Source organism: Cornus florida, unplaced genomic scaffold (assembly GCF_030987335.1).
Source record: "Cornus florida cultivar Cherokee Brave unplaced genomic scaffold, ASM3098733v1 CherokeeBrave_3.0.0_Hap2_Chr05, whole genome shotgun sequence".
In the NCBI taxonomy this organism is placed as follows: domain Eukaryota; kingdom Viridiplantae; phylum Streptophyta; class Magnoliopsida; order Cornales; family Cornaceae; genus Cornus; species Cornus florida.
In genome coordinates, this window is record NW_026775575.1 from 95,662,184 (window position 1) to 95,689,135 (window position 26,952).

Consider the following 26,952-nt stretch of genomic DNA (forward strand, 5'->3'; position numbering starts at 1 on the left):
ACTTGCCTAAACACATCAATGATTTCATTAGTCTTGTCAAGAGAAATGAATCATTTCAATGCATCCGGAAATGGAGCTTTAGGCTCAAAAGCTTTTTCAAATTTTTTCTTTGAAGAATCTTCAACACAAGAATTTTTCAAACTGTCACAAGAATTTTTCAATTCATCTTTCAAAACTTTGTTCAAATCATTTTTCATTACTTTTTCAACAAAGGGGTCATGCACATGCAATGAAGGAGGAATAGGATGTGAAATGGGACGGGTGTTAACTTTTGGTTGCACTGGTTCACTCTCTTCATTGGACATACTCACTTGGTTGTCCACAATTCTCCCACTTCTCAAGGTTGTCACCACATTGACATGTTCGATTGCGTGACCTTCCGATGAGGAATGAGTCTTCACAACACAATGTTGTTTTGGTGGTGCATTCAAAGGCATTTTCCTTTTCTCTCTAGCATTCAAAGTACTAGCTATTTGCACGACTTGGGTTTCTAGCTTAGTAATGGATTGGGAATGGGAATGAAGCAATTGAGTGTTCGCTTCTAGAGTGCCTAGAACGGTCAACACTTTCTCCTCAAAAGCGGGACTCCTAGAATTTCATTGGGAATACAATGATTGGTTAGGAAAATGAGAATTAGAGAATTGATTTCCATGTGATGATTGAAAAAAAGATCTAAAACCTTGGGAACCTTGGCTTTGCATTGGAGGTCGAATGTACTTGTTTTGAAAACCACCTTGGGGAGGGTTTGAGCCTTCCCCTTGGCTTTTCCAAGAGAAGTTTGGATGGTTCCTCCAACTTGAATTGTAATGAGTGCCATAGAGATTATTCCCTTGGTTGACAAATGTAGCATTGACTTGCTCATGGTTTTCACTTGGCACATGTCCCTGGAGACAATTGGAAGTAGAATGTAAAACACTCGAACAAGTCATGCAAAATTTATTAGATGCACGATAATGAACATGATTAGGGGAGGAAGATACTTGATGCGCCGAAGTTTGGTTAATCAAGAATTGATTAAACCTTTGAGATAAGGATTTCATCTCGGCGGCTATGTCATTGGAGTTGTCAACTTAATATAAGCCAACATTCTTCCTTCCACCTAAATTTCTACCATTTTTAGAGGATAAAGATCTATGCATTGAATTCTCACTCATGCTTTTATACAATTGCCACACATCATCCTCATGCTTATCAAAATAAGACCCACCCATAAATGCATCAACCATACCCTTGTGATTATCTGATAAACTTTCAAAGAAATATTGAACTAGTTGCCACTTAGGTATGTCATGATGTGGGCACTTCCTAAGCAAATCAGTAAACCTTTCCCATGCCTCATGAAATATTTCGCCATCCCTTTGAGAAAATTCACGAATAGAAGTTCTCATAGCATTGGTCTTTGAAACCGGATAGTACTTCTTCAAGAACTCTTGTTGCATTTCTGCCCAATAAGTTATCAAAAAAGGTCTAAGATTGTTGAACCAATATTTTGCCTTGTCCTTAAGGGTAAAAAGAAAAATTTTAAGTCTTAACACTTCTTCTGGCATGTCCGTGTATTTCACGGTGGAACACACTTTAAGAAACTCATCCAAATGCCTATAAGGTTCTTCACTTGGAAATCCATGGTAGTTGGGAAGCATTTGAATGGTTTGTGGTTTAATCTTATAGTGATGTGCTCTATATGGGGGGCAATTGAATACATGTAGGTGCATTATATTCATTAGGCACATAATGGTCTCTTAAAGCAATGGGAGGATTCACAACCGGTGGTGCTACTCGAACACCTTGATTGCCTTGCATAATGGGAGGTTGTGGAGCAAAAATTGGTCGAGGCATTCCCAATGGAATTTGGCCTTATTGTTGTGGTGGAATGAATGGTCTAGGCATACTTAATGGTACTTGAATATCTTCATGATGCACATTAGGGTGGAAGATGCCTTGTTGGTCTATGTGACCAAGGTCCTCCATATGGTCGTCATTCAATTCCTCCATTGGTAAATGGAGTGATGAGAACTACCTCTTCTCCTAGGATTATGAACAACCAATTCAAGATGCAAATTAGGAGGGACAAGAGTAGGATTTAATGGCCTACGACCATGCATGCACTAGCAAAACAAATAACAAGCAAATAACAATCACTTCGCCCTCACAACAAATCAATCAACAAACATTCACCACATACATTGATCCCATACTCCCATATTTGAACAATATGCAAAGTAAAAGTAAATTGCCTCCACACGGGCTCAGGCCGACAATTTAACTAGAGATTGAGTTACAAAAACCTCATAAAGGGTCCTTAAGCAACTTCAATTAAACTTTCAAGTTTCAAGCCTTGCTATGCTTTGCAAATTTTTAGATTTTAGCTCATTTTTATGCTTTTGCTTAGCTTAACTTGGCTTCCTTTCTTCCTTTGCTCTTTAATTCCTTTTGCTTGACTCTCTTAGCTCAATGCACCTAGCCAATCAAGAACAAACACAATAAGTAACAAAAAATAAAATAAAGTAAAGACATGATCAAAAGAGTACTAATTCCTATTTGTTTCCAAAACACAACGTTGCCAATTCAATTCCCCAGCAACGGTGCCAAAAACTTGGTGTGTCGCTGCACCAACGTCTAAAAAATGTGCACTGAGAGTATGAGTGTGCAATGTGGCCAAGTTTTAAATTTATAAAAGCCACTACTACCTCTAACTAAAAATATAGCTAGGGTGAGTAGGGATCGTCCCAAGGGATTATAGGCGTGCTTGTAATGAAAACAATGTATAGGGTTAGTAGGTCGAGTGATCAAAAGGTGGTGTGTTTAGTTGATTAGATTACAAACTAAACTAAACAAGTTCAATGTAAAATAAGCAATTTAAATGAAATTTAGAGAAAACAAGAGAGTGAGGTCATGGGGTCTAGAGGTCACCACTAAACATCACTATTCTAGATATTCAATGTAAAATTAATGAGGGGAAACATGTGTTACAATTTGAGAATGTGTGATTGATTGTTTCAACAAGCATGGATAACTAATTAAGCATATATTGTCCAAGTAACCTAGTGAATTGCACAATACATCAAACTAAGCCATTAATCCTTCCTTTAAACTCACAATCCAAACACATCACATGGTTAGAGAATAATACTAGTTGCATTCATAAGCATGGAACATCAAATAACAAGCATGGATTGTCCTCCCATCTAACAACTAAGGCAACTACACTACAACTAAGCTAAGGATGAAAATTAAACTATATAAACTACGGGAGAGGCACAATCCATTAAGACATGAGTATGAACCATCAAATAAATCACAATAGTATTCTATTAAACACTATGCCTTAACAATCTCTAGATCCATAGCATCAACACACATAAACATGCATCAATAACACAAAAATTAGAGATAAACACATAAACATCTATTCTAGCATACATAAACATATGGATAGAATGAAATAATCAATTGGAAGTATTAAACCATACAAATCATTGAATAAACAAGATTAATATATAAAATAAGTGTCGAAATAAGATTACAACACAAATCCCCTCAAAATACAAAGCATTAGAGTCTAGAAGGCATGCTTAGGGCTAACTCCAGCCCCAAGTAGATGTTTAGCCACTCATTGAAGTAGTCATCCAACCTTCAAAAGCTATCTCCATGGTATGAATGACCTCCTTCTTGATGGAACCCTAGAAGAATGGAAGAACTCCCAAGAATGTGTCTCTAGCCTCTCCTCCTCTCCTTTCTTTCTCTCTAAGAATGTTTCTAAGTATATGTGTAAAAAGTAGCTCAAATCTTTATATAGGTAGCTCAAGTGTCATACCCAATGGTCTGGACTCGTGCACAAGGGCTCCTTCAATGATTACACTATGAGACAACTTTTAATGAGCTGGAATTTGATTTAATTCACACTTGAGAGGGTTCGATCGATCGAACTATATTGAGATCGATCGAACATTAGTTAGATCCATCGAATGCTGCAGAGATCGATAATCCTTGGCGGCGTCTTTTTGAATAATGACAAATCTCTGAGAAATTTTGGGAAAGAGACAAGAGTGGTAGGTGGGGTGGTAGGTGTGGATAAGATCGAATATTTTTTATCGATCTGAGAAATGTTGGATCAATCGAACATGGTGGAATCTTTTGGATAAGGACAAAGGCTTGGATCCATCTTGAAGTGTCCAGATCGATGTTGCTCTGATCGATTGAAGGAATGTTGAGATCGATCGAACATGCTGATTTCCACACTTTGCTTCCTTTTGCTTCCACTTTGCTCATTTCTTCCATTCAGCTCGGGATTGCTTCTTTTAAGCTCTTATTTGGCTGAATTAACTTATTTTTGGGATAAGTACCTAAAAAGGGAAATAACATAAAATTAGTCTAAAACGGGAAAGTAAGATAGATAAAGGTCCTATAATACTTAAGCTTAAGGGGTTTAATTGTGCACTTTTCAGCGCTCATCAAATATAGAGAGGTCTGAGAGAAAATAGAGAGAGGGAGACTAGGGTTTGGCTAAGACTAAGGCTGAATCAAGGAAAGAAAGAAGGAGTGTTGTTCGTGGGTGGAACTAAGGGCAACAGAGGAATTGAGAACAGTATGAATTGCTGAAAAAGTTAGACGACGGTGCAAGGTTTCAACTGAGACTTAAAGGCAAGTTCTATTCTTAACTCTCTCCCTTTGACTCATGTTCTTTACATACCTAAAACAAGTCCAGGAGAAAATAAACGTTAATTAATCTGGTTTGCATGTTAGATTCGATTAAAATAGTATGTGTATTCACGAATTGGTAATTGTTTGATCTTAAGCCTTCCTTGCATAAATTCTTTTTTTAATTGGTGTTGATTAATGAATAATGAATTTAATTTTTCTAGAACACACTGGGACTTATTATTGACCAGTAGGGACCTTGGAATGGAGAAACGAAGTAACTGGACGTTGCCGGAGGTGAAACAGGTGATAACAGGAGGAGAGCCAGCTCCCTTTTGAAGGGAGGCGGCTCCCCAATGCAAAGAGGCGGCTCCCCATGGTGGGGAGCTTGCTCTACATGGATGGGAGTCGGCTCCCTTAAAGGGGGAGCCGGCTCCTTGTAGAAAAGAGGCGGTTCCCTCTTTAAGGGAGTCGGCTCCTTCATTTTTTTTTTTTTAGGTTTTCAGTGAGTATTTGGCTACTGTGCTTGGATTTTGAAGTTCCAGGTTTAGTTAGGAGCTATACTGGAGGTTTTCAGTGATGTCTAGGGTCATATTAAAACTCCAGAGAGCATGTTAATGCATAATAAACCACAAGGAATTAGTATATGGAACAATATGAAATTCTTAACTAAAATTGCATATCGGTTTTTGATGCGGATGATTCAAGTTACTTACTTATAAACTAGCAATTAGTTTATATATAATATGGTTTAAATCATGTTTTAGTGGCATAAAAATAAGCATGTAAATTTATATATTTCTATTATGCTTATTAGGAATTAATTGATGATTATATATTTTTTTCTGTATTATCAATTATTGGAATTTTCGGAGTAGTATCAAATAAGCATGTTAATTTATATATTTTTTATTATGCTTATTATGGATCAATTGATGTTTACAATTATTATTTATCTTATCAATTGTTGGATGTACGGATTATATGCACCGATATGAGACGGTGGCACATTAGGTATGGATTAGATCAAAACGTTAACTCTTGCCTATTCTAGAATAAGGGAATGGATTAATCATAACATTAAATCCTAATTATATCTTGTGTCAGATCAATGAACAATTGAATGACATATTTTGGTTTTGGAATGGATTTTAAATATATATTTATGGTACCGCGATATGAGTTTTAGTCTCAGAGTCGACGGTTAGGGAGCGTATATGCAGTGAGATGCATAACTGGCTATGATGGTAGAGGTATATCCTTTTAGGCTTAGGTACACATGCCCACTTCGGGTGCGTTTTGCATGTTGCCTCTATTTAGGTTGAGACCCCCTTTGTAATACAGTGAGAGTCCTTTAGTGCAGATATATATATATATTTGTATGGACTATATAGCTATTGTTGAGTTGTTTAGGATGTACATGTGTATCGGGTCTCTGTTTGAATTGTAGTAGAGTAGAACTTGCTCGTGGGCCTGACTCACTCTTATTTTTCAAGTATTCGTCAGTTTCAGGCTTAGAACATGTTCGTGCTGAGCAGAAACAATCACTCATTCTTTCGACTACGTAGGATTTCCCTTCATGGTTTAGCTTTGGATTGTATTTTAGTTATTTACTATTCAGTTTGGGATTTGATTTGGGGTCCACTAGATGGATTCCCGAGTTGTTCATTTATTGGAGGTTTTGGGATTACTGGATTTTAATTATTCAATTCTAAGTATTTATATTTTAGATTTCTTTCAGCCTTTATTTAATTATTTTTTTTTATTCTTTTGTATTTTATGTTTATTTATATACTTAATTGTTTGGTATCCCTCGGATCTATGCTCGGACTTGATCACCCGTGACTCTAGAATTGAGGAGTATCACAAGTCCCACCACTAAAAATCCTTTTTGACTTTTCTTTTCTTTTCTTTTCCACCACACATACACAATTACATATAAACTATACAAATACCACTTAAAACACACTTAAATAAATTAAATGGAATACAAGTGGGCTCAACCAAAACCCTTGTACACGACAATTCCGAAAGTGAGTCCCACACGGGGCTCTCCAGCCCGAAAACACAAAAAAATGCCTAAATGGCAACCGGTGGATTTCTAAGAGTCATAAACTCAATGGAATGCCCCAACAGACTCTCGGACATTCCAGACACACCCCACGATGTCTGGTACGCACAACGAGAAAAGATAAAAATGTTCCTGAAAAAAAGAAATTTCCAGAAAAAGAGAATGGCGAAAAAAAAATTGGAAACATTACTCTCTCTCTAAAATTCTCACCATTTTCTCTATCTCTCTAAAACAGACCTATCACCGGACCAAGTGATGGTTCTGTAACATCAAAAATATCAAGTTATGCATCCACACATGTATCTTCTAACAAAGTAAACATATATACATACTATATATATATGAATTAGAAGATGGACTGATAGACAAAGGTGATGGAGAGTTCGACACAGAAGAGGTGGGTGTGGCGCCGTGGTAGCAGAGCTTGCCGTTGAGGTAGTAGGAGAGGATTCTGCCACTATAGCTAGCTACATATGAATCTGATGGTGGAGATGGAGGATGGTTTGAGAGTGTTGAGAGAAGGAGTGACCATGTTGATTGATTTGGGTTTAGTGTTGCGATTGGTGATAAATTAGGGTTGAGTCTTTGAAGATCGTTGGTACAAGCATGGCGATCATCATTGTGTAGACTGTACAGGCCATGAACCGCGGCGATGCCGATTATATGGTGGTCGCTATCATCAAGTTCAAGAAGTTCATTTCCTTACTCAATCGGACCAGAATCGGTCTTGCCCATTTCTGAAGAGGTCCTGTTTCTCTTCCTCCTCGACAACAACACAAAGCCCTAGAATCTGAGCCGTTCGTTCAAGCGACGGTCAATCATCACACGAGGGAGGATAAGTAGAGTTCGATTTCTAGGGTTTATTGTCCCACTCCGATTCAACGCTTGCCTCCTCTGCCTTACAACCATCACCAGTTGGTCAAAATTGAATCCACCATTACCAACCCCTCTTCTGTTTTTATCACGCTATCAGAGAGTTCAGAGAAAAAAAAGTTTAGAGGGGTAAAGAAGAAGAGGGTAGTTTTGTAATTTTAGAAAAATTATTTTCAGTTTTTAATTTAACATTAAATAATAGCAAAGTCAAATTTATCATTTTACAGCCCGGTTAACAGGTCAGACGCGGATATTGGGGCAGTGTGATCACTTTTAAAAGTGTGGGTTTTTTTTTTTTTTTAAATAGGTAGGGTTTATGATCAAAATTTGAAAGTAGTGGGGGTTTTATGAAATTAACCCTTATTTTTATTCCAATCACTAAATATCCTTTTGTATTATTCTTATTTGAAAATAATTATTACTTTAGTTAGTTAGAAAACGTAAGTACTTTACAAAACTCATTTTCATTCCGCCCCCGCCCCGTTTAATAAATAATTTTGGATAGGAATGAAGGTAGTCATGCTTAACGGGAATGAAAATGACATCAACCAAACTGACCTGTTGCCATCCTTAGTGTCAGAAGATTTTGGTGCATTGGTGTAAAGCACTTTCATTACACTATGACACCCTTAAATCATAATTCAATATAGTTGCATCACATAATGTAACACAAATACAATATATTACATTGTGTTGCAATATTATAATATTGTTAAATCGAATATATAGTACATCTACGTTATTGTTACATTCATGATTTAAAAATAGGTAAATTACATTGACACCCCCGCTAAGGTTTCGATTAATGTCACTCATATGAGGTCAACGACTTTTTTAACAATGACACCCCATGTGGTTTCAAATGTCATATTTGCTCCTAATTATTTAATTCAATTAATTTACAAAATATCAACCTTGTTAATTGACGAAACTACCCTCATCATTAAGCCTCTTTCTCTACCATAATCTTTAACTTCTTTTTTTTTTTTAATTCATTTTAGTACCTAGCTGCCAACACTCCCCCTCTTTCTTCTCGATCTCAAACAAGGGTGCATTTTTTTTTTTTTTTTTTTTTCCTGTTGTGGTGGGTCTGGGCTAGGGATGGCAATTTGACCCGCCCCCTCGGTTACCCGCCCCACCCCTCCCCATTTTTGGCAATTTTGGAGGACCGTTTTGCTTATTTGGGCGGGAATGGTTTGATGTAATAAAAATCCGCGTGGATTTAGTGTGGGGACGGGGGGAGGTCGCCCCACACCGCCCCGCCCCGTTTAGATATACAAATTACTTAAGTACCCTTATTTCATTAGTATATATATTTCCCACTATATATTAAGTACCCTATATAACAATATTAAAGTAACAAATGAATTTTATTAAAAGGAAAGTTATAATGGTGAAGAATTGAAGATGAGGAAAAAAAAAAAAAAATAGCAAATCTATTTCAACAATAATGAAATTATGGTTTTAAGCGGGGTGGGGTGGGTACCCGTGGCGGTAAAAATGTTAAACGGTTACGGAGATGGGGTGGAAAGTTCCCCCGTTTTTACGATTTTGAGCCGAGATGGGGACAGGGTTTTTAAACGGTTGCGGGGACGGGGAAGGGTACACCCACCCAAACCCGCCCTCGTTACCATCCCTAGTTTGGGCTAACCATGGTTGTTTTATTTTTTTTTTTTTTCCTACTCTGGTGGTGGTTGTTGTGGTGTGGTTTGGGTGTGGTTGTAGTGGTTATATTAATGTCTAAGTTATTATGGTGTTTCAAAATTTTTACTGTTATTTTTATTTTTTCTATTTGTGGTGGTGGTGGTGGTTCAGGTAGCGTCTGGATGTATTGGTGGTGTTGTCTTGGTGTGGTGGTTGTTCCGGTGGCGTTTAGGATGTATAAGTATGTGTTGAGCATGACGGTTTTCAATTTTTTTTTTTTTTTTTTTTTAAGTATGGTGTTTGGGTGTGGTAGTGGCGGTTCTGGTGGTGTACAGTTATCTGGCTATTTAAAAATATATATTTTTTATAATTTATTTTTTATTTTTTTTATTTTTATTTTTATGTTGTGGTGATGGCTATGGTGGTATAAGTATTATTACATATAAACTATATCTATATGTATAGAAGAGATAAAGAGGGTCTGGTCCATTAAATTTAGTTAGGAAATTAAATTTGTAATTTTATGATTTAAATAGAGTTGTTGACAAGTCGAAGGGTTAAAAGGTAATTTCATATGGTTTAAGAGGTCTGGAGGGGTGTTAATGCACATTTTTTTAACTTCAGGGGGTGTCAATGTAAAAAAAGTCATTAACCGTCCACTGAGTGACATTGACCAAAACCTCACGAGGTGTCGATACAATTTACTCTTTAAAAATTACATTGTGGGTATTGGATAATAATACTGTTAAATCGAATATTTAGTACATCTACTTTGTTACATTCGTGATTTAAAAATTACATAGGGGATATTGGGTAATGAAGGGATGGCATTGCCTCGAACCAAATAGTTTTATTTTTTGGTAGAAAGAAGTTTCATTGATGCAGAGACATCAACAAGTGAACCTGTCCTTACTAAAAATGAATTGATAATAACAATAATAAAAACCAGATAGAAGAAGTGTACGTACTGTTGTAATTATGAAGTTGATGCATATCAAGAAATTGGTACTTCCAGATAAAAGAAAAGAAACAAAGATTGTAATGTATATATACGCAGGTGATTTTTTTTTATTTTCTGAACTCCCATATTTGTAGAGAGTTAGCTTTGACAGCCATTCAAAAATTCAAGTCCATTTCGTGTTTAAGAACATTCTATGAGCTAGTGTCATCAAGTTTATTATATATCAATTTATTGTTGACCGAATACTTTTCTCTTAAGATGTTAAGGTAGAATCAAACATTTGCCAAATATGCGGATATGTGGATACAGCCCATATACGTGTCTGATACACAAACAATTCATGCCTAGGGTTTATTCCATCAGAATTTTATATTTGTAGGTAGGACTGCAAGTTGGGTTGGGCCAACCCAGCCCAGCCCCAACCCAACCTCAACCCGAATAGGGTTGGGTTGGGATCAACTCGAATTGCACCGAACATGGGTTGTGGTTATAACCCGAACCGAATATTTTCCGGCGGATTGGGTCGGGTTGAGTTTTTTTTTTTTTTTTTTTTTAATTTTTTTTTGGGAAATTTATATGTATTATATATTATATATATATGTATATTATATATTTTATATTATATTATTATTATTATTATTATATATATATTTATTTAGGGCAAATCGTTTCAGCCTCACCAATCGCCGCCTCCATCTCTCTTCTCGTTCTCAACTCTGAACTTGCCTTCTCTCTCTCTCTCTCTGCAACTGCAAAGTACTAAATCTACAAGAATCAGAATTTCAAAACCTATATATTTCAGTTTATCTATCTGTCGCAATAATCAAAAGTTCAAAACCTATTACCTATATCAAAACCCATATCGGCATATCATTTCAGATTGTTCAAAAAATCAAAACCCATATATTTCAGTTTCCATCGTCTGCTGTTCCAGTTCAGGTTCGCCGTTTGCAAGCTTCAGCCACTGTCTCTCAACTCTCAAGCTTCACCCATGGACGGTGACAGAGAGAGAAAGAGAGAGAAAAAGAAGAGAGAGAGAAAGAAAGGAGAAAAAAAAAAAGAAAAAAAAAAAAAAAAAATTTAAGCCCTCCTCTCAACTCTCAAGCTTCGCCCATGGATGGCCGCAGAGAGAGAAACAGAAAGCAGAAAGGCTGATGAGAGAGAGAGTTAGCAAAGGATAGGAGAGAGATCGTGGATTTTTTTTTTTTTAATTTTTTTTGTTATGAAATGTTTAATTTGGGGTCTCGGGTTGGGTTCAGGTTGAACCCAACCCAAACCGAATAAGGCTGGGGTTTGAAAAAACCCAACCCGACTTAAACCCGACTTGTAAATTTATATGTCCAGATTTTAAAATTTATGGACTGGACTCGGGTTGGGCTGGGCTAGCCCGCCCAAGTTGCACCCCTATTTGTAGGTTCATATTCTAGACACAAAGTTGACTTAAATTCTTAACTCTAAAACAAATAAAAAAATTGCTACAGTTTAATAGTCAATATAATGTGATCTAGGGAAGAAAAAAAAAAAATAGTCCATATGTGTGAGAATATGTTAACCCCAACCACTTCTCATTATCCAATTCTTTACAAAGGGTGAATAGCAGTCAAAGCTAACATTTCAAGAAAATTGATTTAAAAAAAAAAAAATCCATGTATATACATTACAATCTTCCATGTCTTGATATGCATCAACTCCATCAGCACAACAATATGAAATAGGCGCAACTTCTATCTAGGTTCCATTATTGTTATTGTCAATTCATTTTCAGTATAGACTTCTCTCACCTGTTGATGTCTCTGCATCCATATAACTTCTTTCTACAAAGAAACCAGGCCTTTTGGGTTCAGGCAATGCCACTCCCTCATTACCTAACATGAACACTACTGATGACATGGTTGGTCTGTCTTTGGGCAGTTTCTGAACACATAGTAGACCCACTTGAATACATCTTAGTACTTGAGATTCAATGTATGAATTTTCCAAATATGTATCCACTAGTTCCAAGGTTTTATGTTCATTCCACAGCAACCAAGCCTAGAACAATCACAATCCTAAAAGTTAGTAATTCACATAAAAAGCTAAAGAGAAATATAAAATATAATATGATAGACTATATTTCACCACAGAGAGATTTACATGTCCCAAAAGAGAATGATAGTGATCAGGATGATGAAATCTCCAATTCTTCTTGCCACTCACTATCTCCAGTAAAAGCACACCTAAACTAATTACTTCAGATTTTACTGAAAAGTTCCCATCAATGGCATACTCCAGCGACATGTAACCACTGCATAAAATTATCAAATTTAAGCATATGAAAATGATGACCAAGTACTATCTGAAATTTGTTTACAAAACCTACTATGTTCCGATTACTCGCTTTGTTTTGGCTTCAATTTGATCTCTCCCAAAACTTCTTGCTGTCCCAAAGTCCGAAATTTTCGGACTTGGTTCTTCATCTAGTAAAATGTTGCTGGCTTTGAGATCCCTATGAATGATTCTCAATCTTGAATCCTGGTGAAGGTAGAGAAGTCCCCTTGATATACCCATAGCAATTTCAAATCGCTTTTGCCATGGAAGTTCTAGTCTTCTATTCTGATCTGCATGACATTTCCATCCATACAAGCTTTACATCAGTTATCATTTTAAAAATAGGGCAGAGGACTCTGCTGCATAAATTGCACTATGAAATTGGTATAATAAGATAAATGGTCAAGAGAACCGGACCAAAAATAAAATAGTCCAAGCTTTTGTTCGGCATGTACTCGTATATTAGCATCCTCTCTTCTCCTTCAACGCAACAGCTCAATAGCCTAACAAGATTCCGGTGTTGAAGTTTGGATATCAACATAACTTCATTTTTGAACTCTTGTAGACCTTGTCCAGAATTATTTGAAAGCCTCTTGACTGCTATTTCTTGTCCCGTTTTTAGCTTACCCTACAAGTTTTTGAATAGCAATGTTAAAATCATGGGGTTCACTTTTTTATTAGATATCGAACCAAAGATTACTTATTTAACCTTATAAACAGGACCAAAACCACCCTCTCCGATCATATTTGTGGAAGCAAAGTTCTTAGTGGCATTTGCAATAGTGTCCAGATCAAAAAATGGTAACTCAATGTCTTCATTCTTAGTTTCCATACCTGCAAAATAAAAAATGTTATAGATGAAACTAGATAACTGCCATCACTCAAATAACTGTCTGGCATGCTAATGGATCACCCTGACTCTCTTTCCAGAATGGTATGGCATGACACTCTTAAATACAGCGGCAGCATGATAATCATTTGTTTAAGAAAAAAAGAAAAAGAAACTTTTAAGCAACATGTGAAAACCCGAAATTTTGAAATATATTATTATCGTTAAAATAGATTAAAAAAATAATAATAATAAAAATAAAGGGTCTATGACTTAATGAATGTGAAATAAGGGGTACTTTGTCATATTAAAAGAAAAGAAAGTGAAATAGTGTCAGTTAAGTACTGACACCCTTAGATGTGTTTTTAGCAGCATTGATTTGTTTCTTTAATCATTTGCCTGCTTCAGTAAATGTCATCTATAGCAGTATTGCTATCACACCCGGTGCAAAAACCAAATTGGTACCAAATGGTAAATTTCTAGGAGGCCGGGTTGGCTCCTTGTTAATTTGTTCTCAGACTCTCATGATGACCATTGATGTCATTCGTGCCACAATCTTCTCCGCGTCTTACAAAAGAATCTACACCTAGAAATTTTTTCCTTTTATAAATATAGTACATATTGTATCTTTCTATAATACTCTAGAAGATTTTGGGAGATTTAATCTTCTTTTCTATTTGGAGAGCACTTCTATCCCGATAATTAAAATTGAAACACGTGTTGGACCAAAAGAAGGCCACATGTTGGGGTGCGTTGATGTATCTAAATATTCAACTTATACCCTCTCTAACCGCTCAAACTTTTAGATTAGATGGTGGTCAACAGTTGTTTTCAGTAAAGGCCACTACACACCCTTCATGACAAAAAACTTGTGTCTCCATACTCATCCTGAAAAAGTCATGTAAGCCTAAGGGAAAGGATTATGATTAAGACCCACAGTCTGATAGGTCCATTTTAGAGATTATTTGCCACCAAAAATAAATAAATAAATGCTTTGGTTGGATGGTTTTTTTAATACTTAATAGCATTTAGAAAGCTTGAATTTGGTACACTTCACTGTACATGAGACGTCAGATTATAACAACCTGCCCTTTTTGTAAAGACGAAGTGGCTCAATTAAAATGAGGAAGTACAGAATGAGACCAAGATAAAGTGGCAAAGGAAATTATTTGAAGATCTTGACATTTGATGCCAAAAGGACATGAGAAAGACATAAAATAGAAACTTGAAATCTAACTAAAAATGGGGTTGGATTTGCCTCGGTAAGAATCCGATGTTTTCTTTGCTAAATAGGGAAGGGAAATAATTTGAGTCTTCTAGATATCTTTACCTTCTCTCTTCAGCTTCCTCCTCCTTAAGAAATACAAGAGAAGGAATAGGCCTAGGAGTACCACTCCTGTAAGTAATATAGGAATGACTATAATCTTCCATCGTCCCTCTACATGGGAGCTGCTATGTGTCTCTAGACTCTCTGCACAGTCAAAATTTACCACAACGTAAAGCAACTATAGTTTAGGGCAGGAAAACTAACAAATAAAGCAGCAGTAAAAGAAGACACTTTTCGGTAAATGATTGTCTTTAGGAGACTCTTTCTTTCACGGGTGTCATTCATCTTGAAGGCACAAAAATGAAGCAGGCATTTTAAGAAGAGTAATTGCAGCAAATTTACTGCAATTGGACTAATCTTAAATAAATTGATATCAGTTCTCTGGTTTAGGAAACAATTGTCATAAATAACTTAATATTATCATTTTTGGTTTAGGATTCACCCCAAATGAAATTAATATCTAAACTTCCAATTTCAAAAGTCCTTCAAGTTTAAAAAATTATGGACAATTTCATTTGGCAACTTTGTTGAGCACAAACCTAGTGGCACTTGTTTATTGTTTTGGTCTACCACAGCTCAACCTTGAACCTCACATCATATGTGGTCCTAATACTGTGACCACTCAAAATTTCATCATCAGCAATCAATTTGAGCGAATTCCCTGCTTCTTTGACCCAAAACTAAATAATTTTTCTTGCACTGATAAGGAAAGCAACTAGGTGGCTTTACGAAGTTAATTGTGGTAAAAGGCCAAATGCTCATCCCCGGTTGTAATTGAATTGGAAGCAAAGTTGGCAGAGAAAAAAAAGTTAAACATACAAACTAAGGGCCCGTTTGATGTTGATGTTAGAATGAAAAAACACTTTTATTAATAGAGCTGTCATAAAATTATTGTTAGCAAAAAGCATGTTAGGTTAGGTGTACTTTTCGCAATTAAAATACTTTTTAATTTGTTTGGTAACAACATTGTTTTAAGCGCTTCTACTACTAATTTTACAATAATGTCCTTTAATAAAGTGTTACTATACTTAATAATTACAGTATTTTATAAAAGAAGAGATGATTTATTTTATAAAATATAGAAAGGGATAAAATCTTCTAATGAAAAACAGTTACCTAAAATAAATCTCTACTCAAAACACAGTTTTAAAAGCTAGAAATTTTAGCTCCATTCAAAAGCTTTACTGAACTAAAATTGGTAACAATTAAAAGCACTTTAATGGTTACCAAACACATCTAAATACAAATTTTAAAAAACAAAGTGCTTCCAAGTGATTGAAAAGCAATCCAAAACAGGCTCTAAATCAGTTTCTCACATTTGGGAGAGCTTCTATATGCCACCTTTCAGTTGAAAAGATGGCAACTTTCTTTTTATTTCCACACCAGAAAGTAAAAGCTACTGACTCATATATATATATAATATATATAGATATATGTATGTCTGGGGATATATATCATACATACCTAACTCAGAGGAGGCCAGTCTTATGTAAATATCTTGCCCACTTTCAAACAATCAGGTCATCAAACCAGAGCAAGCAGCCACTTCCTCCTTCTCTTATGTCTATATTTGCATAAGCCATACAAGAACAGTTTTTCAAGCATACCTTTTCACATTCCTTGAGGGTCATGCTCCTATTAAACCAAGAATACCGCGAGTCAGGCAATTTAACGCCGGAATACTTGAGAAATCCATTTGATGAGCCATTGTGGCAATCCAAGGGCGTTCTTCGAACACACCCACCTGACCAATCTGCTGTGTCCCAATCTTTTGGATACCTTGGCATAAATTTATCAAGACACCGACATACCGGGGAATTACCAATGCTGCAGCTACCATAGCCCTGACACAGCCCATAAAAATCACAGTTATCTGCTCGTGCATTCGTGTAAACTGTCCAATCCTGTGTTTTATAATTCCATGTTAAGCGCTGTATAATTCCATTCTGATTCAAAACCCGCCATGAGAAAACTGAGCTATTAATAAGCTCATATTTATAATACACTTCCTGCTGATCAGAAACAAAACGGTATGTGAATGCTATTTGGCTTTAAACCGACCACGCCACTAAAACCAAGACCATTCCATGGTCCAGCACGGTATTGCTCAACTGAACCTTTCGGGAGGACCAATTGTGGGAATCCATGAAGATCAAGTCCATGAGAATACTCACCTTTAGAGGGGTCATCACTGGACTTCCATGACCATAGACGCCGATCAATTCCGGTTACTAGGTTCTTTCCAAGCTTCATGCCCGGCAACAAAGGGTCACATCGATAATCAAAACTCTGCCATAGGAAATTCACATCATTTGCATCTTTGACAGCAAGATTACCCGAATCCAAAAGCTGTGCAACTGGGTTCACTGTGTTGTTATTTGATGATGAATTTGAAGAAGACCAGAAGATGCTGTTTGTAGTATTGACAAGCACGAGAATTCCTCCATCAGTGAGCTTTAAGACACCTCCTCCTGATGCATCAGTAAGTGGAGTATCTTTGTTGGCAACCCATACCACAGTCCCATCAGATATCTTGTTGTACCATATTCCCAAGTATCGATTCCTGGAAGTACTACTGGAGGGGCTGAAAAATCCCTGTTCAAATGTTCTATCTGAAGAGACCATGGTTTGCCCATCAGTAAGAGATTGAGTTGTAGTTATGGTGTGTAATTCTACTGCATCGGAGATTATTGTTAACATGGAAATCATAAAATAAAAGAAAAGAACTATGGCAAAAACCATATTTCTTTGATGATTTACTCATATGTTGTTTGTGTATGTTTCTCTGTTTTTTTCCAATATTAATTCAGGAAACTCATAGGATAGTTATTGACTTGCTGGATTGGCAGACCACATAAAGAAAAAAGAAAACCAAATCAGAAAGTCCTCTTCAAAGTCTTCCTTTCACACTCTTTACAGTATGAAATTAATTAACTAGGCATGGTGTGCCATTATGAAATCTTTTTTTTTCTTTTTTCTTTTTCATTTTTTTTTTTTAAGTGCCATTATGACATCTTGACCTTAGATTTGTTACGCAAAGGTCAAGGATGACCACATAAACCATATAGACGGCATATACGACTAGGACTGGTGACATTCACCTCTCAATGCCAATATTATTTTATTATATTATCATTTATTTTCTGTGAAATATTTTATGGAAACAAAATGTAAGAAATTGCTCTCTTTAACATTTCCAATTGTCGATTAAATAGTTTTCAGGTAACCATCACTGACTAAACTTGTAAAAAACGGTGTCATCTCAAAATCAAGTGGAACGAATGATCCATTGGAGGTCCACAAAATATAAAGGAAAGAACAAATCCACAACACCCAACAATTTGCAAAGGTCATTAATTCTCAAATTATGTTTGATAACAAGTAGTTGGTGACCTATATTATTGGAACTAGAGTTGAAAGAAAATTAATGTATGCAAGTTTTTAAGCCGTCAATTCTATACTTTAAAACACAACTATTTTACAAGCCGATCAAATCAGTAAAATCTATCATGTGCATAGCACAATTAATATATATATATATATATATATATATATATATATATATATATTGATGATAATGTGATTGAAAGTTAAGAATTAGAAAGGGGAATTCAAACCTGAAATTACACAAGGCAGGAAGAAGAAGAAAAATAATCACTTAATTTGTTACATAATTTATTAGTAAATCAAACTCAATCTCAAACATAGAATTCCAAATTTAATTTTATTTTAAAGTATCCTTCTTCAGCCGCCTAAAATAATAAATAAATGGCATCGATCAATTAAAAAAGAGAAACACAAGGAACGGAAAGGAAAGGAAAGGAAAGGAAGAATGAGAGAAGTAAAGAACCAGGTGACGATACGCCATTGACAGTAGAAGAAGGTTGTGGGTTGGGGTGAGGAAGTGTTGCGGCGAGAACAGCTCGCTCTCTCGTGGATGCGTATCGGAGTTTCGGTAGGAAGAGACAGTGGATTTAGGGTTTTGGATCGCTTGGACGGAGGAGACAGTACGGGACTTTGAACTTCGGGTTCTTCGTCGTCAACTCACTTGAACTTGTTGTTCTTCGTCTTTGTCGTCGAGACTCGTTGGCAGGATTTTGGCTTCGGAATCGGCTGGCTTTGAGGTTAGGGCAACGTTGGTCCCCGAGGCAGATTGAACACTAGAGCATTGTTCGGCATTCGGTACCATTTCTGAAGAAAGGGTTCTATTTGGTTCATTTTCGCTGCCAACAATTTTTATTTCTTGATTTTATTTTATTTTATTTTTTTTGACAACAATTTCACACTATGGGCCAGCGATGTGAATTTAACCTGTCTCATCGTGGCCAATTTTTGGCTTTAGTGAAACACTAAGTTGGGATGTAATGTTTAAGTAAATATTTTAATTTTTTTAATAAATTGTATTACGTAATAAATGGATTCTGACAACCACACACTCGGCCCAAGAAAGTAAGTTGGGATGTGACCTTTAAGTAAATATTTTAATTTTTTAAATTAATTACATCTGACATCCTACGAGATTTATCATATTAACAGTCATATATAACTTAATCGTTTTTTAAACAAAGACACCCTTCAAGTTTACAAACTTGAACAATGACACCCCAAACATGATGAAAATACATGTTTACCCTTTGACCACGTAAAATGACCAAATTACCCTCATTCAAAAAATTCTTTTTTCTTCCAAGTTTTTTATCTTCTCATTCATTCCCTATGAGCCTTTCTTCCCCGTTGCCACAGGCCCATAGCCGAGCCCATCACCGTCCCGCCGTCGCTCTCATCCGAGCCATCCACAGCTACAGTCCATTTCTCCACTGTCTACTTACTACCATCGCAACTCTCTCTCTTGGGCTTTGGCTCTGGCAACGACCGTCAATCATTAAAGTGATGTTAGAGAGAGAAGGTAAACATGGCAAACATCTGCAACTCTCTGGGCTTTGGCTCTGGCGACGACTAACCAATGAGATTGGACTCCAGCGATAGTGGCGACCAAGCAATATGATTAGGCTCTAGCCACTAGCACCAGCGATGGCATGGCGGTGACGCGATTCTGACGTTGACGAAGTGACGACGTCCAACGACGAGCAGTGGCGATTTCACGATGGTGACACGATTCCGACGTCGATAAAGGGGCAACGATATGTATTTGGTGTGACCCATCGATTCAGATTGATTTGACAACGACATATTGTTTCTTCTTATGGCAATCCGGACGGATGAGCATAGCGCTCGTGCTTTTTCAGCCATTTAATTAACCATATTTGCTCCAAATTTAACCCAAGAACTATCGAAAACTGACAACATCTAAAATTTTCATTGAGATCACAAAGAACTCCAGCAACACTCCAAATTCAAGTGAGTTCAGATGAAATCAAGAAATTAGAATCTAACAATTATATATATATATATATATATATATATATATATATATATATATATATGTTAGAATCTCTCTTTACTCTACCTTCTCTCTCCTCTCCCCTTCTCTTTATGTGATAGTTAGCCCGAAGAAAAGTGTTGATTCCCCACAACCGAGGCCGTCTTCGTCATGGCTGAGCCCTTACCGGCCGCAGCGAGTCCTCCACGGCCGAGCCATCCACAGTCAAACTCTCCACCTGCCGAGCATTCCCTCTTGCTCGCCGGTTGCTGTCTTAAAAGTGCTCTCCGAACCGTGCTGGATAGTCACGCCACACGAATCTAAAACCCAACTCCACGATCACTTGATGACGGCTGGCGGCTCAGCGAGTGGAGGGCTCGGCCGTGAGAGGAACTGCAGCATGGAATCGGTGGCCAAGAATCGAGATTGGGGGTTTGAGAGATACTCTGTGTGTGAGATAGAGAAAATTGGGTTTAATTTTCGGATTGGGGGTTTGAGGGTGTGGAAGAAGAGGAAAGCGATGGAGCAATTTGTGTGTGTGTGAGAGAAAGAGAAAGAGATGAGATGAGAGCTGTTAAGGGAGAGAGAGAGATAAGATGAGGGGTAGTTTGGTCATTTTAAGTAAGGATTAAAATATATCTTAGGGCATATTAGACATTTCATATCACTTTAGGTTGTGTTTGGCTCCGTTTTTTAAAATGGGATGTCATTGTTCAAGTTTGTAAACCTGGAGAATGTCTCTGTTTGAAAATCGGCTAAGTTGTATATGACTATTAATATAGCAAACCTTAGGGGGTTGTCATTATAATTAACCCTAATTTTTTTAATAAAGTGTATTACGTAATAAATGGATTCTGACAACCACACACTCAATCCAAGAAAATAATCCATACAAGTACAAGGCGGATTCAGATATTTTTATTTTAAAAAATATAAAATTAGTTGTTATATATACAGCTAGGTGAATTAATTCTTTTTTTTTTTCTTTTTTTTTTACTTTTTTTTTTGTTTTTGTCATATATATATATATATATATATATATATATATATATATACAACTACCCTTGTAAAATGGATTCTAAAAACAATAGAAAATAAATAAATAAATAAATAAGAAAAAAGAAATAATTCATTCACGAAGGATGGTTATAAAAGAAATATAATATATATATATATATATATATAAACTAATTTTGTATATATACCTTTTAAATCTCATAATCCATCTTGTGTATCGATTCTTTTCTCAATTTTTTTTTTATTTTATTTTTATTTTTATTTTTAATCCCTCACAATTCATCTCTTGTGAATATTCTTACCTATCTTTTTTTCCTTTTTCAATATCCATTCACACAACATTAGTTACTTTATATATGTATATACACATGCACACATTCCCATATGGATCGATTAAAAAATGAGAAAGAATAAAGGTTAGATAATTTAAAGGGCAAATTACATAAAGGACCCCTTAGATTTTCAACTTGTAGAAAATGGCCACAATATAATAGAGAGACCCAAATTAACTGTTTGTGATTAGTGGATTGATATAAATTTACATTTTTGTCCTTAGGGTTAAACTATTTGTTTAATGAAAAAATCTAAATTTTTTTGTGTATTGTTAAAATTACGATTTTGCCCCTAAAGCATATCCATATCAGTTCTACAAGTTAAATTTTAAGGTCATTGTACTAAAGCATATCCATTATCAATTCTACAAGTTAGCATTTTTCCATTAAATCAGCCAAAAATAAGAGATTTCTAGCCCAGAAAGAAAGAAAGGAATAAATAAATAATGCAATCAACAAATTATACCATTCCCACGTTTAAAATTAAACATTCAAACCATACCATCAACAAATTTTCTTCATCATACTCACCAAAAAATAAATAAATTGATAAATAAAAGAGGATTAATCATTCCATAACAACTACCAATGAATCAACTAATAGACATGATATAATTACAGAAAAGAAATACCAATCATATACAAGAATTGATAACGTACCCATATTTAATTGCCACTTTGTCTTAATACACCCTTGGATAAGATTCTCAATTTCCTCCTTTGTCAATGGCTCCCCCAATATCTCCTCCCTTGACCTAACATACTTCGGACCAGACCCCGCCAAGTATGGCCCTGGCGTCTGCACCTGCTTAACCCCCTTGTTATGCGGTGGTGACAGCTGAAATGAATCATATTCCAACTTTTTCTTACTTAGCGGAAGTGGCTTCCACCCAGTCCACGACCGCGGCATCGTGCCCGCCCAAACGGTGCAATCGGCAGCTCGCGCAGCTTCACGGGCTTCTCTTTTTGGGGTCTCGGTATAGCTATACTGAAATGTAAATGGGGCATCAGGAATTATATAGGAAACCTCATCTTCGCAGACATTGATACATGTTTTGGCCTTCTTGACCTGGTTAGGAACCTTTGTGAATGTAACGACCCGAACCCAGAGGTTCGAACTATTAACCGGGTCCTTACCCAAACCCGAGGTCACCTAAGTAAAACTCCTCAAGTCTAAGTCAACACTTCATCATTTTAACTTAAATTAAACATCAAGGAGACTCTGAACAACTTCCTAAAGTTGGAAACAACTTAAACAGAAAAAGGAAGAAAAATACACAAAGCAACACAATTTCGGTTGACCGAAATGGTGCTTCGGTCGGCCGAAATGGCCGCTGAAGTTACCCCCAAAATGGTTGACCGAAACCCCCTTTTCGGTCGGCTGAAATGAGAGATCCTGAGAGCATGAAAAGCGTCGATCGACCGAAGTGCCATTTCAGTCGACCGAAATGGCTCTGATGAGCCCTGGCCTGATGCTGAACAGATACATTTTGTGGAAATGAATTTTAATTGTATTAGGAACTCTGAAATTGATTTAAATCTGTTCTCAAGCATTGTGAAATGGTTCATGCTACATTCATGGATAAAAACATTAACAATGGATCACATTACAACATTAGTTACTTCATTTACATAAGTTTTATACATAATCATTACAAAGGGTCCATGTTACATCAAAATAAAGTCATGCTCAAGTTCTACTACAAAACCATACTAAATAAGTCTAGTACATCTCATGTCATGGTGTTACACAAAAATAAGTTTAAGATTACAAGATGCCTTTAAAATGCACTTCATGCCCTCTTATGCCTGTGGTGGATTGTCATTCGCCAACCCCTTGTCGTGTCCTGAAAAATGTTAATATAAGAGATGATCAAATTGCTCAGTAGGTAGTACTTAAGGCACACCTCTTGAGTCCCCATGAATCCAAATAATAAATAGAAACTAGGTACTAGGGGTCATGTTTTACCAGGAACAAAATAGCCACATAACTTCATTAACACAACCGCAATCATGGATGCAAATGCCATGGAGTGGAATGCACCGTCATGCAATGTCTCCCCCCATTTTCAAAACTATTTTCATTGTCCTTTCTAAAACGTTAGTGAAACCCGTCCCACGGTGACCCCCTAGCGACACGAGAAGAGGATTGGCTACTGTCCCTGACCCATGGTAACCTCGTGACGTCATTTGGGGCCCAGATAGTTCAACCACACTAAGAAAAATTTTCCTTATCCCCTCTAGGCCTCATTAACACCACGAACCTTCGGTAATCCCTAGGCGACCGAGTTTTTCATAAAACCTTGTTCAAAAACATTCTTCCTAAAAATCCCATCTTTATTTCCTTCAAAACACAATTTCTCATTTCTTTCCCAATGTAGTGCAAAGATGATTCATGTTTTTCATGCCATGTCCACATTTATCATTCTACAACTAAATCATACTCATGCCATTTAACATGCTTTACAAGAGTTTCCGAAGAAATATAACATTTCACACATCTAACAGTAATCTAGTAAGATAAGCATGTAAAACATGAATTCCACACAATTCAAGCAAGCTATTACACATATATCAACTAAAACACAGTCATGTGATTCATTTAAATCAATTTAAGCATTTATATGGAAATCAACTCAAATTAGCATGCTAAATTGTAATACCCCTAATTTTAAAAGGATAGTCTCGGTATTTATTTATTTGTTGTTATTGCATTTTTAATTGTTTAATTGATTATTTGACTAATTGCTTATGTGTTTAACTAAATTAAGTGTTACTTGATTAATTAGCTATTTGTCTAGGTGTTATTTGTATTATTTGTTTATTAGATTGTGTGCTTAAGTGATGTGTTTGATTAATTGTAATTAATTGTATATTAAATGATTAAATATTTTATTTTATTTTATGGTTATGGTTAGTAGTAATGGGCCAACCAATTAGGTCCCATGGACTACTTGGATAGGAGGTTTAATAGGTATGGATAATTACGCATGGATAGTTATATATGTATATACATATATATATATCTATAAAAGGAAAATAATTTATTAATTAATAGTATGACAACTTTAGTATTAATAAATAATCTGATGTATATATTTTATATATTTATATAATAAGGATATACATAGATTTTATACGTATCATGTTTTAAGTTACCTTTAAATAATATGGTAACTTTAGTATTAATAAATAATCTGATGTATATATTATATTTATTTAATAAGGATATAAATAACTGATATACGTAACATATTTTAAGTTTCCTTTTTAATATTTTATTTTTATTATTTTCTTTATTAAGTTGACTTGGATTGGGAAAAGGAGTAGGATTATTCTTTAGCCTATAAATATATAACTATATGTTTGTAAAAGGGGGCTAGAAATATATCACGTAATATATTTTAGAGAGAAAGAGTTAGAGAGAGAATGAGGAAGAGGAAGAAAGGAAGAGAAAAACCTTTAGAGAAGAAGATCAAGGAAGAAGAAGTTTAACTTTCGATCCGAAAGTTTAAGGCAAGTTCTTCTTCTATCTTTCTCCCTTTGATTTGTATTTCTATACATGCCTTGGAGATTCCAGGATTCTTAAACACATAAAACTAAATAATTATGCATGTTTAATTAGATTAGAACATAAGTTTTATGAATTTGATTTATATTTGTTCTTGTTGTATGAATTGATAAATTCATAGATTTGATCTAGTTTCTTTATGAATTTTTACATATTTTAAATGATGTAATTTTATATATGTGGATTGATGGAACTTAGAAACATGTCTTCGAGTCTTTAAACAATAAGGAATGAAATCACAGTAGAAGTTCTGGGTTGAATCGCGTAAACAGTGTTCAATTCATTGTTACAGTGCTCGAGCCATGGGTGAAGAGCTCGAGCCTTGAAAGAAAAGCTTCAATCATAGGTGAAAAGCTCGAGCCTTATATGTTAAACTCAAGCTATTGATGTAAAGCTCGAGCCATTGGCAAGAAGCTCGAGCCATGGATGGAAAGTTCGAGCTATTAGGATGAAAGCTCGAGCCTTACCTAGGAAGTTTTCGTAAACAGTGTTAAATTGATCTTAAATGATTTTGAAGGGTCCTGAACATTAAATAGGGACCAGGTATGAGTTTAAATAAATTTTAAATAGACTTGATCATATGCATGCTATTTGAATGTTTTAAACAAATGAATAAATTTAATCTTTTAGATTGTTATAGCAATTGAGATTAAATATTCAGCATAAATTAAAATTGGAGAATGCTTACTTGACTGTAAAATAAATATCAGCATGTTTAAGATTCAGGTTATGTAGGATGCATGATGTAGGAAGCTTAAAGAAATTTATAAGTTATTCCTATTTTGTGATAGCATGATATTCTATTATTATGTTAATTTTTGGATTAATTGATGTATTATTTTATTTGTTACATCGATTATTGGATTGTGTGGATGTAGTGCGCCAGTATGGGATGGTGGCACTTTAGAGACGGATTAACTTATCAGTTAAGTCCTACCTATTTTGTATAAGGGAATGGATGAACTAAAATGTTAAGTCCTCCTTATATTCAAGTCATGTCAGCTGAATAAGTTGAATGATTTATAAAGGATTACTTGTAGATGATTACTTTATACTGGATCGAATGGTTACTGGATTATATATATATAATTATGTGCCATGATATGAGTTTGAATCTCAGGATCAGTGGTTAGGGCGCGTATATCGCCAGGGATGTGTAGTTAGATATAGTGTAGTTGTGTGCCCTGGTAGGTCTAGGTACTCATGCCCACTATATGTACGTTTTGCATGTTGCCTACTATTCAGGTTGAGGCAACCCTATAGTCTAGTGAGGTTCCTTTAGTGTGTATTTATATATATATACAGACTACTAGTTATTGTTAGATTGACTAGGATGTATACGTGTATCGGATCTTTGCTTGGACTGTAGTTGATAAGTGCTTAAATATTGTAAATTTCAGCACCTAAACTAGGGTATTTTAGTCATTGCATCTATCTTATTTTCATGTTTTAGTTCTAATTTATGTTTTTGTCAATTTCAGGTCAATAAGGTTCAAATGGACTAATTTTGGTTCACTAAAGCCTTTTTGGAGTCAAGCAAAGATATTCAGAAAAAGTTCAAAAATGGCAAAAAGAGGTCGCAGCCTATTGCTCGTATAGTGTGTTTATTCTTCAAAAGCGATCAATCTCGAGCCTTTGATAATGTTCCCAAAGATGAAGAAGCAAACCAATTAGCTCGGGGCCAAAATGGAGCTAAATAAAGCTTAAAGGAAATTTCCAACTCTAGGGGATCAATCCTCCACTATTCACAGAACTAAAAATGCCCTTGGGAGATCGATCCCCAATACTGTGGGATCAATCCCCCAGTACCTGGCAGCATTACGGGATTTTTTTATTTTGGGCTTATTTTTGTAACTTATAGACTTTAATAGGGTTTGTTACTTAAGGCCAGTGAGCCATTAGTTTAGGGTTAGTTTTTATTTTATTTAAGGAGTTTTTAATTTATTAAAAAAGGAGGATTTTAAGTTTTATTTTTTCTGTATCATATTATTATGTTCTCTCT

General features: G+C 35.6%; 1 non-coding gene and 1 pseudogene across 1 annotated transcript; one reads left to right on the forward strand and one right to left on the reverse strand.

Moving 5' to 3' along the window:
• The first annotated feature begins 1,284 nt into the window (after positions 1 to 1,284).
• On the forward strand, positions 1,285 to 1,393 carry LOC132310833 (small nucleolar RNA R71). Its single transcript, XR_009482718.1, has one exon. It is a non-coding gene; the product is annotated as a small nucleolar RNA R71 (small nucleolar RNA).
• Positions 1,394 to 11,723: 10,330 nt separating this feature from the next.
• Positions 11,724 to 19,047, reverse strand: LOC132307766 (G-type lectin S-receptor-like serine/threonine-protein kinase At4g27290; annotated as a pseudogene).
• Between the last annotated feature and the right edge of the window lie 7,905 nt (positions 19,048 to 26,952).